The 15,991-nt window shown below is 45.5% G+C and overlaps 2 long non-coding RNA genes across 2 annotated transcripts in view; both read left to right on the top strand.

Annotated features, from left to right (window-relative positions):
- Positions 1 to 15,991, top strand: part of LOC120978667 — a 526,087-nt gene that overhangs the window by 163,147 nt on the left and 346,949 nt on the right. The window lies entirely within an intron of this gene.
- On the top strand, positions 1,722 to 9,876 carry LOC120978668. The gene is made up of 3 exons (XR_005774160.1): positions 1,722 to 1,856; positions 3,116 to 3,175; positions 9,843 to 9,876. It is a non-coding gene; the product is annotated as an uncharacterized LOC120978668 (long non-coding RNA).

Raw genomic sequence — 15,991 nt, 5'->3', positions numbered from 1 at the left:
TCTGCCACAACTTGTCCATAATGTCCGCATTATGGACAAGGATAGGGCACTTCTATTATGGGCCGAACATTTAGTTCCGCAAAATATGGAACACACGGCCGTGTGCATGAGCCATAATTTACAGAGATATATAGAAAACAGCTTTGTACACCGATCCATTGGGTTCATTTATCAGGATTGGCACTTGTATGCTGGTTTTGTTGTCACCAATAGGTCATCAATATCAGATCGGCGGGGGTCCAACCCCCACCTCTCTGCTGTAGGCAGCGCTCATACAAGATGGAGCCGTCCTATATAAGTGAATGGGAACGCCATACTTGTAATTACACTGCTTACCACTGCAGTTGCTACAGCGAACAGGTAAACAGAGCAGCGATGAGCACTGTCTTCTCTTCATACAGCTGATTGGCGGGATGCCTGGTGTCGGACCCCCCGCCAATCTGATATTGATGACATAGAAACATAGAAACATAGAATGTGTCGGCAGATAAGAACCATTTGGCCCATCTAGTCTGCCCAATATACTGAATACTATGGATAGCCCCCGGCCCTATCTTATATGAAGGATGGCCTTGTGCCTATCCCATGCATGCTTAAACCCCTTCACTGTATTTGCAGCTACCACTTCTGCAGGAAGGCTATTCCATGCATCCACTACTCTCTCAGTAAAGTAATACTTCCTTATATTACTTTTAAACCTTTGCCCCTCTAATTTAAAACTGTGTCCTCTTGTGGTAGTTTTTCTTCTTTTAAATATGCTCTCTTCCTTTACCGAGTTGATTCCCTTTATGTATTTAAAAGTTTCTATCATATCCCCTCTGTCTCTTCTTTCTTCCAAGCTATACATATTAAGGTCCTTTAACCTTTCCTGGTAAGTTTTATCCTGCAATCCATGTACTAGTTTAGTAGCTCTTCTCTGAACTCTCTCTAGAGTATCTATATCCTTCTGGAGATATGGCCTCCAGTACTGCGCACAATACTCCAAGTGAGGTCTCACCAGTGTTCTGTACAGCGGCATAAGCACTTGACTCTTTCTACTGCTTCTACCTCTCCCTATACATCCAAGCATTCTGCTGGCATTTCGTGCTGCTCTATTACATTGTCTTCCCACCTTTAAGTCTTCTGAGGATAGGTCATCAATACTAAAAAGCGGACAACCCCTTTAACCTCTCGCCTTCTATATTGCAGTGTATTATGCCCGTCAGTGCAACACTCTCAAGCAGCTTATTGGGCCCTGCCATTGCAGTGAGAAATTGACTCTATATTCCAAAGAGCTCCTGATATAGATGGCTCCGGAGCTAGCGCATTATAACCGCATTTAGAAATTCGGTGGATGGCAATCTTGATGTACAGTTACACCCAATTGTGGGAAGGGGTTAACTAAAAATGTCCCAAAATGACACTTGCTGTGCAAACTTATGGCAGGTGCTGATTGTTTTGCTGCCAAGTTTTGATATATTTACACAAGGAAGTTGCCAGAGGCGAAAACAAGTTGCCATCTGTATACTGGGTGGTAAACTATGTCACTGATTTTCTCGCTATAAAAGGGAGTAGGATCCACATTTGTGCCAATCTCAGCCATCTACACAATGAAGATCATCATACTTTTTGCACTGGCTAGTGTCGGTGTCTGTACAGGTAAGTATAGTCAGCAGCACGTTTTATATATGTACTATAAGATTTGTATGGGGTTACTTAACGGTGTCTTTTGATGTGTTTTAGAGTCTGGGAGCTATGATCCCCCGCCACCAGAGGAATGCTCAACATGTGAACCATATGTTCCCACATTTGATCGCTGTGATTGCTTTGTAAATGAATACGCGAATGATGAAAACTGTTTGCAACATGCGTTGGAGGTAAAAAAAATACTTTCCAATATCTAAAAAAAAAAATATATATATATATATATATATATATATATAACTAGAGGTTTCCATAAAATGTATCAATAAACCTGGTGAAGGCTATAACAAGACAGCACCTTAATTGACATTTGTCAGCAGATTTGTCCCTATGACACTGGCTGACCTGTTACATGTGCGCTTGGCAGCTGAAGGCATCTGTGTTGGTCCCATGTTCATATGTGTCTTCATTACTGAGGAAAATTATGTTTTAATATATGCAAATGAGACTCTAGGAGCAACGGGGGCGTTACTGTTACACCTAGAGGCTCTGCTCTCTCTGCAACTGCCGCACCCTCTGTACGTTGATTGGCAGGGCAGGAAGTATAAATGTGACCACACCTAGCCCTGTCTTCTCCTAAAGTCAATCAAAGTGCAGAGGGAGAAGCAGTTGCAGAGAGAGCAGAGTCTTTAAGTGTAGCGGCAATGCCCCCGTTGCTCCTAGAGGCTCATTTGCATATATTAGTATTTGCTTCATAAAAAACAACTGCCATTTTCTCCCTTTTGGGGGAAAAAGTACATCTTATGGAGCAAAAAATATGGTGTTTTACTATATTTGTGCATCTGTATGCTTGATCCATATTGTATAAGTATGTACAGTATATATATGAGTAGAAGGAAATCAAGGAAGTTCAGAGTGATAGTTTATTTGCAAGTGAAGCAATCCAAAGTTAAGCGGGTCATACACATTAGATTTTGGCAGGTTTGGCCAACCATCTAATATGTATGGTAGCTTCCTGACTGTCCCCCGAGAGCTGATATCCGGGGAGATATCGACTGGACACATTGGATTCAATTGCCCGATCCTTTTGGTAGCAGGGAGATAAACCGCTGCCAGAGGAGTGTGTGTATGGTGTGTGGTAAATTTGGACTTGTACATATAAAATTATCACTTTGAACTTCTTTGGAGTTCCTTCTACTTGTATGCATTGGTTTCGAGTCCTGCTCCTGCACTCTTCAGAACTCAGCAAGGGTGCACTTAGTATAAGCACTTACTGTGAGTGTATACACTGTACTTATATAGTGGGTGTAATTGTCTGAATATGTGCACGTCTTAGTTTTTTTTACAGTATATGATATTTGCATATTCCACTTCATTGTTATCATACATGAACTGTTTATTACTATTTTCTGATTAATTCATTTTGCATAAGTCAATTAGATGCTCAGTGCTGCTCATCAGTGACTGCCATGTGATTGTGTTTTGTTCACAGAGTGTCCCGCAACTGCTGGAAATTGGAAAGAAATTGATCTGTAAGCACAGAAGGAACGAGGTACAGTAAATGTCATGTAAAACATGTGATGAAAGTATTGGTTACCTGCCGTCCGACCCATCTAATACTCACCTGCCTCTTAAATGACCCCTTCCCCACTGATACATCTCCAACCCGGTGTTAGATACCTCCTTGACCTTAACAAAAACTCGGACACAAAGCTGGAATGAATGGGCCACAGCAGCCGTTTTATTAACATACAACATATAAATATATAACCGTAAACATCTTTAAATGATTAATTCCTTCCAGAGGTCCTTGAAGCCCCAAAAAACTGAATTATCCCACCGGAATGAGCCATCTTGCCTCCAGCCGTTGCCCGCCAGCTCGGAATCACCACTGAATGGCCCCTTTTTAATTCCGCCACAACTGGGAGTCCAACCCCAACCGTGGAGCACTCCCATCATCCTCACCTGTGAATATAACCAACTTCAAGGACCCCGCCACCAACGCACAGACTTGACCCATTAAGTCTGCGCGACCCTCCAAACACCCAAAGCCGTCTCGATACCTTCCAGTAATGCCAGACTCCACATATCCAAAATGACTGCATTTAAATGTACACCATCAGACCTCCAAAAACCACCAACACCGTTCTCAAGCTCCCTATGCCTCACTGCCACTGCCCCATTCTTGGCCATAAAGCGACCCATCGCTCGATTCACCTTTACTCTCGCCCTATTCACCCCTTCCACCAATCTAGCACCCCTCCAAACCATCCTTGGAACAATATCTGACCATACTGTCACTAACTTCGGAAACAAAGCCCACAACCTCAACAAATCAAAATTCCTGCAGTAATTCCCGAAATGGCCGCGCTGCCAGATCATTGCCACCCACATGCAGCACTAACACATCAGGTGCCCTATCCTGCCTAACAAAACGGTGTACTTCAGGCAACACCCCACCCCATACCATGCCTCTGCGCCCCAACCACCTTACCACCAACTCTCACCGTGGAAAACTTAATTGCTGACCGCCCGGCCGAACCGCTGCCCGGACAGCCCCCCAAATAACCTAAGAATGTCCGAGGAGCCACTCTAGGGCTGGTACCGCACCTGAAACGAGAAAAAAACAGAGCAAAGAACAATACAACTGCCAAGAAATCCCACTGCTACTGTAATGCTAACTCCGTAAATTACAGTCGATTTAACCGTATATAGGACCTGAACCGACTCGACTCCCAACGCCCAATGTGTTTTATAATCTCATCCCCGAATCCCCACCGAGCTGACTGTCGCTGCTCCGATCCTAAATGAATGGCTTGAGTTCCCCGCCTGACCCAGCCCTAACCAATCTAAACAGCTGTAAACTGAAAACAGGACAGAAAAGACCCATCAGCATGCACTAACAACGGTAGAACCCCCCTCTTCAAATCTGTCCCATAATCCCGCATACAGTGCACCGGACACATTACACAATCCGGAATACCGAACAGCACTACCTTACGCCCCCTTCCTTCCACATCCGTCTTTGAACGGCAGATAACAAATTCAACCCTATCGTAGAACACATCTATGTCATCCCTAAGCAACCCTCCCACCCGACCAACCATCGGACAGACCAACTCCCCCAAGCGTAACGCCCCAAAAAAAGCCAAAGAAAACACTAGTCTAAATAAACACTCCTCCGAAGACGAACTGCAAACCCTCTTTAACTGTTCACCTAAACTCAAAAGCAACTTAAGACACTGGCCTCCTACTATCTGCCTTCGCCCCTAACCGACGCCAACCTCTTAAAGCTCTCATGACCAAAAAAAACTTTTTCATATTCCTCCACTTGAACCCAAAAGCCAACCCTGCTATGTAACTATTCATTTTTGCCACCGACCAACCTTCCGCTCTACAATGCCCTACAAACAGCAACAGCGGAACTTCCAACTTAACATTCCCAACCACCAGCCTACTACACCAATCTTCCCAGGAGCTCCATGCTTTTAAATATGTCGCCCACGTACCGGGCGCCAATGATGCCTGGAAGAGCCCTGCTATCGTCCCTCCAGAATATCCCACGGACCACTCGGGCACTCCCTCCCAAACTCTTCTGCCTCTAATACCAGCTGCTGTGGCAGCCGTACCACTAATGGTGACGAGGCCGACAACCAATTTATCGCCCGCCAGCGTGAAGGGTCCTCTGAAAAACTCTGTCTTCGGCGCTGAGCCCGGAGGGGACTGTGGGCTGAAGCGCGCAGGCGGTCTGATCCGCCACGCCGAGTCGCAGAGGGCTGAGGTGATACTGATGCCTCAGCCACCCCCCTCAAAAGCTGCTGCAGTTGGTCCTAAACCCAGCTGGGGCCCCGAACCTCTGCTACGGCCCTCTATTTCTTAATGGTGTCCTCCAGTTGCTCCATTACCGGTAAGTTCAGACCAGGGCCGTCTTTAATATTGATTGGACCCTGGGCAAAAATTTACTTGGGCCCCTGGATCCCGCCTTCCCACACCCAAGCATGCAATCACACCCTCCACCACAAGACACACACACAAAAAAAAAAAAATCCACACACCTGGTAGAGTCCAGTGAATAACTGTAAATACTTCCAGTTCTGAAGACTTCAGCGGCTCAGGATTAGTGCCCTGGGCAGCTGGGCTCAGGCTGGAAGTGGGCACCGCTCTGCAGTTCAGGAAGGAGACCGGGGCGTGGCTCACCCTAGTGTTACAGTACACCCCAGCACCCCACAGTATGCAGTATAGCACTCTATAGTATACAGCACCCCACAGTATACAGTAGAGCAGTTTAGCACTCCACAATATACAGCTCCCCACAGTATACAGTAAAGCAGTATAGCACCCCACAGTATACAGTAACCCAATGGTATACAGCACCCCACAGTATACAATAGAGCAGTATAGCACTCCACAATATACAACTCCCCACAGTATACAGCACCTCACGGTATACAGCACCTCACAGTATACATTACCCCAAACTATAGAGAATACAGCACCTCACAGTATACAGCACCCCAAACTATACAGAATACAGCACCTCACAGTATAGAGCACCCCACAGTATACAGCACCCCAGGTATACAGTAAAGCAGTATAGCACCCCACAGTATACAGCAACCCAAGGGTATACAGCACCCACAGTATACTGTAGAGCAGTATAGCACCCCACAGTATACAGCGCCCCTCACAGTATACAGAACCCCATAGTATACAGCACCCCATAGTATACAGTAGAGCAGTATAGCACCCCACAGTATACAGCACCCCACAGTATACTGTAGAGCAGTATAGCACCCAGTATACAGCACCCCATAGTATACAGTAGAGCAGTATAGCACCCAGTATACAGCCCCCCACAGTATACAGCCCCCACAGTATACAGCACCACAGTATACAGCACCCCACAGATCCCACAGTATACAGCCCCCACAGTATATAGTAGAGCAGTATAGCCCACACAGTATACAGCACTCCACAGTATACAGCACCTCACATAATACAGCCCCCACAGTATACAGTAGAGCACCATAGCCCCCCACAGTATACAGCACTCCACAGTATACAACACCTCACAGTATACAGTAGTGCAGTATAGCCCCCCACCGTCTACAGCACCCCATAGTATACAGCCTCCCACAATATACAGCACCCCACAGTATACAGCCCCCCACAGTATATTAGTATAACAGCCCCTGTCACCTTTTCCTGATGTAATCTTCACAAAAAAAGCTCCACAAGTCTGGCAAACTTCTCCTGCAGCAACACTCCTGGTAGACAGGACCTTTAATGACCTCATAGCCATGTGACCAGTAATATTGCTAGGTTACTGGTCACATGGTGATGATGTCATCTAAGGTCCTTAAGAGAATCACAGCTCTCATAGTTAGCTGCCTGGAGTGCCGGCAGGCAGGCATGGCACCCCCTGTGTAGCTGACAGCCTGACACCCGGGGCAGTGGCCAGCAGGGCTCAAGAGGCAGCTGCCTTGGGCCCCCCAGGAACAACTGGGCCCGGGGCAACTGCCCCTTTTGCCACTTGTTAAAGACGGCCCTGGTTAAGCCACGCTAATTTGGTCTGAACCAGGGCCGTCTTTAACAAGGGGCGAAAGGGGCAGTTGCCCCGGGCCCAGTTGTTCCTGGGGGGCCCAAGGCAGATGCCTCTTGAGCCCTGCTGGCCACTGCCCCGGGTGTCAGGCTGTCAGCTACACAGGGAGTGCCATGCCATGCCTGCCTGCCGGCACTCCAGGCAGCTAACTATGAGAGCTGTGATTCTCTTAAGGACCTTAGATGACATCATCACCTAGCAATATTACTGGTCACATGGCTATGAGATCATCAAAGGTCCTGTCTACCAGTAGTGTTGCTGCAGGAGAAGTTTGCCAGACTTGTGGAGCTTTTTTTGTGAAGATTACATCAGGAAAAGGTGACAGGAGCTGCTATACTAATATACTGTAAGCTCCTGTATACTGCGGGGGGCTGTATACTGTGGGGTGCTGTATATTGTGGGAGGCTGTATACTATGGGGTGCTGTATACTGTGGGGTGCTATACTGCACTACCGTATACTGTGAGGTGCTGTATACTGTAGGGGGCTATACTGCTCTACCGTATACTGTGGGGGGCTGTATACTGTGAGGTGCTGTATACTGTGGAGTGCTGTATACTGTGGGAGGTTGTATACTGTGGGGGCTATACTGCTCTACTGTATACTGTGGGGGCTGTCTACTGTGGGGGGCTGTATACTGGGTGCTATACTGCTCTACTGTATACTATGGGGTGCTGTATACTGGGTGCTATACTGCTCTACTGTATACTGTGGGGTGCTGTATACTGTGGGGTGCTATACTGCTCTACTGTATACTATGGGGTGCTGTATACTGTAAGGGGCTGTATATTGTGGGGTGCTGTATACTGTGGGGTGCTATACTGCTTTACTGTATACCTGGGGTGCTTTATACTGTGGGGTGCTGTATACTGTAGGGGGCTATATTGCTCTACTGTATACTGTGGGGGGCTGTATACTGTGGAGTGCTGTATACTGTGGGAGGTTGTATACTGTGGGGGCTATGCTGCTCTACTGTATACTGTGGGGGCTGTATACTGTGGGATCTGTGGGGTGCTGTATACTGTGGGGGCGGTATACTGTAGGGGGCTGTATACTGGGTGCTATTCTGCTCTACTGTATACTATGGGGTGCTGTATACTTGGTGCTATACTGCTCTACTCTATACTGTGGGGTGCTGTATACTGTGGGGTGCTATACTGCTCTACTGTATACTATGGGGTGCTGTATACTGTGGGGGGCTGTATATTGTGGGGTTCTGTATACTGTGGGGTGCTATATACCCTTGGGTTTCTGTATACTGTGGGATGCTATACTGCTTTACTGTATTCCTGGGGTGCTGTATACTGTGGGGTGCTGTATACTGTGAGTTGCTGTATTCTGTATAGTTTGGGGCGCTGTATACTGTGAGGTGCTGTGTTCTCTATAGTTTGGGGTGCTGTATACTGTATACTGTGGGGAGCTGTATATTGTGGAGTGCTATACTGCTCTATTGTATACTGTGGGGTGCTGTATACCGTTGGGTTTCTGTATACTGTGGGGCGCTATACTGCTTTACTGTATACTATAGGGTGCTATACTGCATACTGTGGGGTGCTGGGGTGCACTGTAACACTAGGGTAAGCCGAGCCTCGGTCTCCTTCCTGAATTGCAGAGCGGTGCCCACTTCCAGCCTGAGCCCAGCTGCCCAGAGCACTGATCCTGAGCCGCTGGAGTCTTCAGAACTGGAAGTATTTACAGTAATTCACTGGACTCTACCAGGTGTGTGTATTTTGTGTGTGTGTCTTGTGGTGGAGGGTGTGATTGCATGCTAGGGTGTGGGAAGGCGGGATCCAGGGGCCCAAGTAAATTTTTTCCCAGGGTCCAATCAATATTAAAGAAGGCCCTGGGCTTAACTCTTTTCTGAACTACTTAAAATGGCCAGTTTCTTCTCCCTGTCTCAACCTTTTAACCCCTCGTCCCCCACTCCTAAACTCAAATCAGCCAATCTCAATCCCCCAGGGTCTCTTTAAACCTACCCCTCTAATTAAACTAGCCTATCCCTAACCCCCGGGGTCTCCCTGAACCAAACCCCCAGTCATGTTGGCCTCCCCTAAAGGCTCTGCCCCCCAGTCCAGCCATAACTTTAAAGGGGTTATCCCATGATCAATGAACAAACTTACAAACTTAGAACCAGCCCGGTACCTCGCATGGATCCAGAGATCTCCCCATTCATTTCTCCAATTGATCTGCTAGATTTATTCCAAGCTGGCAGCTTAGGGGCGTGCAATTTCTAGAGGGGCGTGTCCCTTCTACTGCAGCTGGTAGCAGTTGAGGGCTGGAACTGAGCATGTGCTTCCATCTCAGTGAGCAGGACAGAGAAATTAGAAACAGCAGGTGGCGCTATGCAGATCCTTTTTACTCGGTGGTTATGCAAAATGTTTAATTACATGCAGTTATAAAAGTATTCAGATCCAAGTGCTGGTTCCTGAATCCTGGCTGTGGGACAGCATCTGATCAGTTTAGCATTCATGGACTCCTTTAGCGAAATGGAATTGTCTCAAGAAAATCCTGTTACATTGTAAAAAAAATACCCTGTAACTTGACTTGCAGAATAAATGTGCTGTTTTCTTGCTATCTGCCAAGTGAACTGACTGTTAATGTATTTTTTGACCTTGCAGTTGGATAAAAGATTTGAATACTACGAAGCATTTGAAAAAGAATTGAGGGATTTTTTGGTAAGAAGAGCAAACCGCTATTATTAATTATTAGAATAAGGGCTGAGTTCACACTTCAGTTATTTGGTCAGTTATTTCCATCAGTTATTGTGAGCTAAAACCAGTATTGAAGCCTTCTGGGAGATCAGGCGTAATGTGTTTTTGACCCGCACCTGGTTTTCGCTCACAATAACTGACCAAATAACTGAAGTGTGAACTCAGCCTAAGCAGCACATTTACATTTCAATCTCTTTATGGTTTATGAAACTGTATTGAATCCTCTATTATCTATAAATCCAAAATAACTTTTTGGGCTCTGTTTTTATTTCTGTTTCTTCAGGCTTTAGTTGTTTTTGACTGTCAGAATAGATAGAAAGGTTCAGTACTGCAATCAGCACAAAAGAAATTCTGATACCTGACTAAGTCTTGTCTGACCCAGTATAACTCAATGGAGAAAGCAACAGGTTCTGCCCAATGAGTTATCGCTGATCACAGACTTTACCCCCAGTATCTGTTGTTTAAACGGCAATATAATCACTTTATATTGAGAAGCCATACCGGTATGTATTAATACATTATTGAGGGATGACCATACACATTAGCCACTTGTTGACCAGACAAGCTATTTCACCTAGTGCCCCAGGTCTGCTCGGCTTGGCCAAGAATCCATGTGTTCTAAACAAAGGGAGGAGAGAAAGCAGCTGCCAGACTCCTCTGGTGGATCTCCTTGAGAAAGAAAGGATCAGGCAAGTTGAAATCCAACTGCCCAATCCTTATGGCCTTTGGGGTACAGTTGGGAGACCGCTATACACCTTAGATCAGGGGTCAGCAACCTCCATCACCCCAGCTGTTATGAAACTACAACTCCCAGCATGCTCCATTCACTTTTGTGGGAGTTCTGCGAACAGCCAAGATAGTGTGCATGCTGGGAGTTGTAGTCTGACCACACCTGGAATGTCGAAGGTTGCTGATCCCTGCCTTAGATGGTCGTCTGGTCCCACCAAAATAACTGGGTTTGACTGATGTACATCTATGTATGCCCAGCATAAATTGTAAAGTGAATTTGTATTTAAAGATGACCTTTTATCCCTCCTGACGGGTCTGGTTACCCAACAATTGGGGAACACATTTATGACTGGGTGTTATCATTTCTCTTCATCCATTGGGTGTATCTCTACACAGTCTGGCGCTGTCAGCAAGGATTGGACAGTGTCAATGTGCAGGGACACACCCACAACTGGTAACACCCAGTTATCTATTTATTTATACAATTCAATGAATAACAGAGGAACGGTGGACTGTACTGTAGTTACAAACATTAGATTCTCCAGAATTGTTATTTAACCACTTAAGGACCACAGGTTTATACCCCCCTAAAGACCAGGCCCTTTTTTACAAATCGGCACTACACTACTTTCACCGTTTATTGCTCGGTCATGCAACTTACCACCCAAATGAATTTTACCTCCTTTTCTTCTCACTAATAGAGCTTTCATTTGGTGGTATTTCATTGCTGCTGACATTTTTACTTTTTTTGTTATTAATCGAAATTTAACGATTTTTTTGCAAAAAAATGACATTTTTCACTTTCAGTTGTAAAATTTTGCAAAAAAAACGAGATCCATATAGAAATTTTGCTCTAAATTTATAGTTCTACATGTCTTTGATAAAAAAAAAATGTTTGGGTAAAAAAAAAATGGTTTGGGTAAAAGTTATAGCGTTTACAAACTATGGTACAAAAATGTGAATTTCCGCTTTTTGAAGCAGCTCTGACTTTCTGAGCACCTGTCATGTTTCCTGAGGTTCTACAATGGCCAGACAGTACAAACACCCCACAAATGACCCCATTTCGGAAAGTACACACCCTAAGGTATTCGCTGATGGGCATAGTGAGTTCATAGAACTTTTTATTTTTTGTCACAAGTTAGCGGAAAATGATGATTTTTTTTTTTTTTTTTTTTTTCTTACAAAGTCTCATATTCCACTAACTTGTGACAAAAAATAAAAACTTCTATGAACTCACTATGCCCATCACGAAATACCTTGGGGTCTCTTCTTTCCAAAATGGGGTCACTTGTGGGGTAGTTATACTGCCCTGGCATTCTAGGGGCCCAAATGTGTGGTAAGGAGTTTGAAATCAAATTCTGTAAAAAATGACCTGTGAAATCCGAAAGGTGCTCTTTGGAATATGGGCCCCTTTGCCCACCTAGGCTGCAAAAAAGTGTCACACATCTGGTATCTCTGTATTCAGGAGAAGTTGAGGAATGTGTTTTGGGGTGTCTTTTTACATATACCCATGCTGGGTGGGATAAATATCTTGGTCAAATGCCAACTTTGTATAAAAAAATGGGAAAAGTTGTCTTTTGCCAAGATATTTCTCTCACCCAGCATGGGTATATGTAAAATGACACCCCAAAACACATTCCCCACCTTCTCCTGAGTACGGCAATACCAGATGTGTGACACTTTTTTGCAGCCTAGGTGGGCAAAGGGGCCCATATTCCAAAGAGCACCTTTCGGATTTCACAGGTCATTTGTTACAGAATTTGATTTCAAACTCCTTACCACACATTCGGGCCCCTAGAATGCCAGGGCAGTATAACTACCCCACAAGTGACCCCATTTTGGAAAGAAGACACCCCAAGGTATTCCGTGAGGGGCATGGCAAGTTCCTAGAATTTTTTATTTTTTGTCACAAGTTAGTGGAAAATGATGATTTTTTTTTTTTTTTTTTTTTTCATACAAAGTCTCATATTCCACTAACTTGTGACAAAAAATAAAAACTTCCATGAACTCACTATGCCCATCAGCAAATACCTTGGGGTCTCTTCTTTCCAAAATGGGGTCACTTGTGGGGTAGTTATACTGCCCTGGCATTCTAGGGGCCCGAATGTGTGGTAAGGAGTTTGAAATCAAATTCTGCAAAAAATGACCAGTGAAATCCGAAAGGTGCTCTTTGGAATATGGGCCCCTTTGCCCACCTAGGCTGCAAAAACGTGTCACACATCTGGTATCTCTGTATTCAGGAGAAGTTGAGGAATGTGTTTTGGGGTGTCTTTTTACATATACCCATGCTGGGTGAGATAAATATCTTGGTCAAATGCCAACTTTGTATAAAAAAAATGGGAAAAGTTGTCTTTTGCCAAGATATTTCTCTCACCCAGCATGGGTATATGTAAAATGACACCCCAAAACACATTCCCCACCTTCTCCTGAGTACGGGGATACCAGATGTGTGACACGTTTTTGCAGCCTAGGTGGGCAAAGGGGCCCATATTCCAAAGAGCACCTTTCGGATTTCACAGGTCATTTTTTACAGAATTTGATTTCAAACTCCTTACCACACATTTGGGCCCCTAGAATGCCAGGGCAGTATAACTACCCCACAAGTGACCCCATTTTGGAAAGAAGAGACCCCAAGGTATTCGCTGATGGGCATAGTGAGTTCATGGAAGTTTTTATTTTTTGTCACAAGTTAGTGGAATATGAGACTTTGTATGAAAAAAAAAAAAAAAAAAAAAATCATCATTTTCCACTAACTTGTGACAAAAAATAAAAAATTCTAGGAACTCGCCATGCCCCTCACGGAATACCTTGGGGTGTCTTCTTTCCAAAATGGGGTCACTTGTTGGGTAGTTATACTGCCCTGGCATTTTCCAGGGGCCCTAATGTGTGGTAAGTAGGTAAATGACCTGTGAAATCCTAAAGGTGCTCTTTGGAATGTGGGCCCCTTTGCCCACCTAGGCTGCAAAAAAGTGTCACACATGTGGTATCGCCGTATTCAGGAGAAGTTGGGGAATGTGTTTTGGGGTGTCATTTTACATATACCCATGCTGGGTGAGAGAAATATCTTGGCAAAAGACAACTTTTCCCATTTTTTTATACAAAGTTGGCATTTGACCAAGATATTTCTCTCACCCAGCATGGGTATATGTAAAATGACACCCCAAAACACATTCCCCAACTTCTCCTGAGTACGGCGATACCAGATGTGTGACACTTTTTTGCAGCCTAGATGCGCAAAGGTGCCCAAATTCCTTTTAGGAGGGCATTTTTAGACATTTGGATACCAGACTTCTTCTCACGCTTTGGGGCCCCTAGAATGCCAGGGCAGTATAAATACCCCACATGTGACCCCATTTTGGAAAGAAGACACCCCAAGGTATTCAATGAGGGGCATGGCGAGTTCATAGAAATTTTTTTTTTTTGGCACAAGTTAGCGGAAATTGATATTTTTAATTTTTTTCTCACAAAGTCTCCCGTTCCGCTAACTTGGGACAAAAATTTCAATCTTTCATGGACTCAATATGCCCCTCACGGAATACCTGGGGGTGTCTTCTTTCCGAAATGGGGTCACATGTGGGGTATTTATACTGCCCTGGCATTCTAGGGGCCCTAAAGCGTGAGAAGAAGTCTGGAATATAAATGTCTAAAAAATTTTACGCATTTGGTTTCCGTGAGGGGTATGGTGAGTTCATGTGAGATTTTATTTTTTGACACAAGTTAGTGGAATATGAGACTTTGTAAGAAAAAAATAATAATAATTCCGCTAACTTGGGCCAAAAAAATGTCTGAATGGAGCCTTACAGGGGGGTGATCAATGACAGGGGGGTGATCAATGACAGGGGGGTGATCAATGACAGGGGGGGTGATCAATGACAGGGGGGTGATCAGGGAGTCTATATGGGGTGATCACCACAGTCATTGATCACGCCCCTGTAAGGCTTCATTCAGACGTCCGGATGCGTTTTGCGGATCCGATCCATCTATCAGTGCATCCGTAAAAATCATCCGGACGTCTGAATGGAGCTTTACAGGGGGGTAATCAATGACAGGGGGGTAATCAATGACAGGGGGGGTGATCAGGGAGTCTATATGGGGTGATCACCACAGTCATTGATCACGCCCCTGTAAGGCTTCATTCAGACGTCCGGATGCGTTTTGCGGATCCGATCCATCTATCAGTGCATCCGTAAAAATCATGCGGACATCTGAATGGAGCTTTACAGGGGGGTAATCACCACAGTCATTGATCATGCCCCTGTAAGGCTTCATTCAGACGTCCGGATGCGTTTTGCGGATCCGATCCATCTATCAGTGCATCCGTAAAAATCATGCGGACATCTGAATGGAGCTTTACAGGGGGGTGATCAGGGAGTCTATATGGGGTGATCACCACAGTCATTGATCATGCCCCTGTAAGGCTTCATTCAGACGTCCGGATGCGTTTTGCGGATCGGATCCATCTATCAGTGCATCCGTAAAAATCATGCGGACATCTGAATGGAGCTTTACAGGGGGGTGATCAGGGAGTCTATATGGGGTGATCACCACAGTCATTGATCATGCCCCTGTAAGGCTTCATTCAGACGTCCGGATGCGTTTTGCGGATCGGATCCATCTATCAGTGCATCCGTAAAAATCATGCGGACGTCTGAATGGAGCTTTACAGGGGGGTGATCAATGACAGGGGTGTAATCAATGACAGGGGGGTGATCAGGGAGTCTATATGGGGTGATCACCACAGTCATTGATCACGCCCCTGTAAGGCTTCATTCAGACGTCCGGATGCGTTTTGCGGATCCGATCCATCTATCAGTGGATCCGTAAAAATCATGCGGACGTCTGAATGGAGCTTTACAGGGGGGTAATCAATGACAGGGGGGTAATCAATGACAGGGGGGTAATCAGGGAGTCTATATGGGGTGATCAGGGGCTAATAAGGGGTTAATAAGTGACGGGGGGGGGGGTGTAGTGTAGTGTAGTGGTGCTTGGTGCTACTTTACTGAGCTACCTGTGTCCTCTGGTGGTCGATCCAAACAAAGGGGACCACCAGAGGACCAGGTAGCAGGTATATTAGACGCTGTTATCAAAACAGCGTCTAATATACCTGTTAGGGGTTAAAAAAAACACATCTCCAGCCTGCCAGCGAACGATCGCCGCTGGCAGGCTGGAGATCAACTCTCTTACCTTCCGTTCCTGTGAGCGCGCGCGCCTGTGTGCGCGCGTTCACAGGAAATCTCGGCTCACGCGAGATGACGCCTATTGGCGTTAGTGTGACCTGGGAGCGCCGCAGAAATGACGCCTTTCGGCGTTAGCGTGGCGGGAAGTGG

The sequence above is a fragment of the Bufo bufo genome, chromosome 9 (genome assembly GCF_905171765.1).
Source record: "Bufo bufo chromosome 9, aBufBuf1.1, whole genome shotgun sequence".
NCBI classification, from domain to species: Eukaryota; Metazoa; Chordata; class Amphibia; order Anura; family Bufonidae; genus Bufo; species Bufo bufo.
The sequence above is the reverse complement of the archived record's forward strand: the minus strand, read 5'-3'. Positions and strand labels throughout refer to the sequence as shown.